The sequence below is a fragment of the Rhincodon typus genome, chromosome 39 (genome assembly GCF_021869965.1).
Source record: "Rhincodon typus isolate 14 chromosome 39, sRhiTyp1.1, whole genome shotgun sequence".
NCBI classification, from domain to species: Eukaryota; Metazoa; Chordata; class Chondrichthyes; order Orectolobiformes; family Rhincodontidae; genus Rhincodon; species Rhincodon typus.
The window spans coordinates 2,540,310-2,544,975 of NC_063370.1; the positions used below are offsets into that span (position 1 = coordinate 2,540,310).

Sequence of the window (4,666 nt, forward strand, 5' to 3'; positions counted from 1 at the left end):
CTCCCTCAGCACTGACCCTCCGACAGCGCGGCGCTCCCTCAGCACTGACCCTCCGACAGGCTGTTAGAACGACGACTCTTTCTAGTGGCTGTACAGCTTGATATTGAACAGCAAAAGGGCTCGAGTCAAGTTGAGAATTGTTTATGATGTGATCTGGAATGTGTTGCCTGAAAAGGCACTGGGACTGGACTCAACTGGAACTTTCAAAAGGGAATTGGCAAAATACTAGAAATAGAACGATTTCCTGGTCTTGGGGGAATGAGGCTGATTGCGTTTGTCCCAAAGGTCTTGTTCTATGGCTGTTGGACTTTGTCAAAAATCCCAGAATGCGTGCCATCAGCATTCCACAGGCTATTTCCTTTCCTACAGTGAGACACCGGATTTCTCAATGCACCGTGAAGGCTGAAGGAAGTTAGGATTTGTCAGATTGGGTGAATTGGTGGGTGGGGGTGAATAGATCGCGACTGTTTTACTATATATATATATATATATATATATGACTCGGAGGAAGGAAGGGAGTGTGCTGCAGGCAAATTTTCAGATGACACAAAAATAAATGGAGAGACAGGTTGCATGGGATCCAAAAAGTTTACAGAGAGAAACAAGTACTTCTGAGGAAGGGTCACTGAAACTCCAATTTCTCTTCACAGATGCTGCCAGACCTGCTGAGCTTTTCTAGCAACTTCTGTTTTTGTTTACAGCAACTGCAGTTCTTTCAGGCTTTTTTTTTTCACAGCTTACAGAGAGACATAGATTGGTTAATTAAGTGAGCAAAAATTTAGCAAATGGAGTATAATGCAGATGGTTCGTCACCCTGTTAGGTAACATAGTCAGCGTGCCTCTGGTGAAACATTTGTGTTCTGTCCTGATCGTTATTTATGAGCCTCGGTTGGCTGGGGTGGTTGGCATCACTTCCAGTTACCTAGCAGGGCGATGAAACGTCTAGTCAAACTCACCGGCTCAGCGAGCAAGTCTACATCCTCATCCACAACCTGAGCTACACATCTTCCCAAAAACTTTAAAGCATCATGGCTGATCCCACATCCCTCATGCCTGCTTTCCTGCCCTTTCCCCATCACCCTTGATTCCAACTCATCAAAAATCCATCTCAGCCTTCAATATACACAAGGACACTGCCCCCCACAGCTCTCTGTAGCAAGGAGTTCCAAAGACTCAGAACCCTCTGGGAGAAGGAGTTCCTCCCCGTCTCAGTGTTAAATTGGTGCCCCTTTATTCTGAGACTGTGCCCTCTGGTCCTAGGTCCTCCCATGAGGGGAAACACCCTCTCAGCATTTACCCTGTCAGGCCTCTTAACAATCCGATATGTTTCAATGTGATCCCCTCTCATTCCTCTAAACTCCAGGGAGTAGATCCCAACCTGTTTAGCCTTTGCTCATAAGACAGTCCCTCCCAGACCAGGGATCATCCTAATGAACCTTCTCTGAACCGACTCGGCGAGCGTGTCTACAGCCTCAGCCCAGGATGCTGTTAATGGCAGAGCAGGTTTGTGGGCCCGACGTCTGTTCCTATTTCATACAAGATGCCCCTTGAGCTGGCAATTCTGCTGAGGTTGAGAGAAACTTTGCTTTCAATGTACCCGGTTGGGAAGAGGATGGTGAGGTTGCCATAGGTAGCCTGGGGCCATCCTCAAGCACTTGACCATTTAAGTGCCTTTAGTGTCTGATGGAAGTGGCCCTGGACTGGCAGAGATGGCAGTGATAAAGCAATAACAAAGATTCAGAAGCTTTTAAAAAAATCCAATCACTGTTGCCCTCATGAATTATTCGGAGGAGCCACAATTAGGCTTCATGTAATATTAACGCCAAGTGTCTGTTATAGAGCTCCTTACGGTCAGCCATACTTCAGGCAAAATGTGAAGGCATTACTATTGGGAAGGTCAAGATAAAATTGCCACAGTCTGACTAGACTATAGGGCTTTTTTTCTGATGAAGGGTCTAGGCCTGAAACGTCAGCCTTCCTACTCCTGTGATGCTGCTTGGCCTGCTGTGTTCATCCAGCTCTACACCTTGTTATCTTAGACTATAGGGCTGCTCTCTTGTTACAGAGAGCCAACTGGAGGGTGTTTGACCTGAGGGTCACCACACCGCGGGTGAAGGGGGAGGGGTTGGGAAGGAGAGTGCTTCATAGTAACCTCAGCCAGTGCGCGAATTGAACCCACACTGCTGTGTGCATCCAGCCAACTGAACTAACTGTCCCCCCCAGTTGGGAAGGTAATGACGTGGCCAGTAGCGACAGCAATACGGCCCCTCACTAGCCTGTGCTGACCTGTGACCTCTCCATCCTGACCTCCGACACCTCCAGCCTGACCTGATGGCCACAATCTGCTCTAATGTTAGAGTGGAACCTGCTCGGGTTCAAACTGAGAATAGAACAACATCCCGCACGAGGGCTCCTCGTCTGGAGGCACCAATTTGGAGTAAAACTTGAGATGCATTTTCCACAGTCTCATCAAATAGAAAACGATTGGAAAGTCCCCAAGAGGATGAATTCCAGAGGAAGGTTTCTGGTTTTATGTGTCAGAACTCACTCTGTTCCATTCCTTACAGCAAAATGTTCCCGTCCATTCACCCACCTGGGGAGGAATCTGTTTCCAACTAAAACAGTTCTGTTTTCATCCTCTCCTCATGAATAAATCCAGAACAACACCGAAAGAATGACAATGGGATGGCGCTAAGAGACAGGGGAAGGGAGAGCCCTGGAGATATTGCGGGGTGTGGTGGGGTGGGGGGGAGTGGGGGTAAAAGAAAAAGAGAGAAAGAGAGAGAGAGAGAGAGAGAGAGACAAACACAGAGGCACGGGGTGGAGCACAAAAAGAGATAAAGAGGGATAGAGAGAAAAGGGGACAGAGAGAGGAGAGACAGAAATGGGCAAAGAGGGGGAACAGAGAGAGAGGAATAGAGAGAGTAAAGGAGATAGAGAAAGAGAAAGAGGGATAGGCAGAGAGAGAGGGGGATAGAGAAAGAGAATGACAAAGTCAGAAAGTGGGATAAGCAGAGAGAGAGAGAGAGACAGAGAGGGTTAGAGAGAGAAAAGAGATAGAGAGGGGGACACAGAGAGAGATTGGGCACAGAAAGACAGAGGAAGGAAAATAGGAGTGAGGAGAGAAGGACTGGGAGAGAGTGGGGGAAGAAACAACATATGTGCTCAAGTTGGAACAGATAAAGTGATATGGGGCAGAATCCCGGGGAGAGAGAGGGGAAATCCAGTGATGTGACACCAATCTCAAAGAGCAATCATTCAAGAGATATACCATCACATGAGAAGGAACCACATCAAAGCAGCTAATTATGGATTCCACCCCCTTTCACAACGCTCCACAGAAATCAGAGGGGAATTTCTACCAACTTGTGTACCCTTGGAAGATGTGAGAGAGAGAACTTCAAACGTTGTCTAATGCAGAACAAGAAACATGGTTTGGGCAGAGTACTCTCACTGAAACATGTGATCCTGACCAGGACTAAAACAGGACAGAGCAAGTTTGCACTGCACCACACATAGTCCAAATGCCAACTCAGTGTGCTAAAAACAGGCCACCTGAACATCTATTCATGATGTTAATCTGTGGGCAGCACCTTCACTAAATGCTCCTGCAGTTTCACAGAAAAAAAAAGGAGTATCCTGCATCCTTTCCCATTCAATATGATCATGGCTGATCCTCAGGCCCCAGGCTGCCTTTAAAATCTAAGAACACATCTATTTCTTTCTAACATATATTCACCGATGTAATCTCCACAGCCTGTCATGCCAGAGAATTCTACAGATTCAAACTTTACATCAGCATCCAGAGCTCTCAATCCTGGGGAAATTCCCACTTAAATACTGAGGGAGCGCCGCACTGTCAGAGGGTCAGCGCTGAGGGAGCGCCACACTGTCGGAGGGTCAATGCTGAGGGAGAGGAACTTGCTGGTAGGGTTAGAGTAGGGTTCCCCTACACAGGACAAATAGCAGGAGTGGGTGGAGAAGGGGTGGGGTTGTTTTGTAGGATTTGGAGCAGCAGTTGACCCGGGATTTGTAAAAACGTAAATGGACAGTTTAAATTTAGAATCAGAAGGTGTTAACCCTTTGTGCACAACGTGTTGAAAGTGGGCCATTGAGGCCAGAGGAGATTGAGACGTGGAGAGACCTCCCAACATCTACTGGAGCTCCCATCTGTGAGCTCCTCACTGTCATAGCTATCAGTAATGTGCACCCCAACACAGAGAGGGGTCAAGGATACAGAGAATCCTTCTTCTGAAATTAGGAACTGGGTTTATCACAGGCTGCTGTTACTGTGTGAGTGCGTGCAGGTGTTTGTGTGCGTGAGAACGAGAGAGAGAGACTGTCTAGCTGTCTGTGTGCGTGTCTGAGTGAGAAACAGAGAGAGACTATGTGGCTCTACGTGTCTGTGCATCTGTGTGCGTTGGGGATGAACATCTAGAGCTTTGAGGTGGTTCCTTTGCTGAGACACATCTCTGAGTCGCTGCACATATTCACATGATGACAGATCATCGATGGACAGCCCAGCATTAGCACAGACACGTGTGACCCTTGTAATCAACAAAGTGCCATTCATTCTCACCCTAAACAATGTCATGACAATTACATTTCAACCGGCACACACACCCCCTCCCTGTCTCCGTCACCCTCCTCCAGCCCCTACACCCCC

At 47.6% G+C, this 4,666-nt stretch overlaps 1 protein-coding gene across 3 annotated transcripts in view; it reads right to left on the reverse strand.

Annotated features, from left to right (window-relative positions):
• LOC109911982 (protein phosphatase 1 regulatory subunit 14A-like) overlaps positions 1–4,666 on the reverse strand; it is a 29,067-nt gene that overhangs the window by 24,101 nt on the left and 300 nt on the right. The window contains exon 1 of one of the 3 annotated variants that reach the window (XR_007265769.1): positions 50–97. The exons of 1 other annotated variant lie outside the window; for it this stretch is intronic. The gene's annotated coding sequence lies outside the window, so the exon portion shown is untranslated. One more of the 3 variants, XR_007265771.1, reaches the window with a different exon arrangement.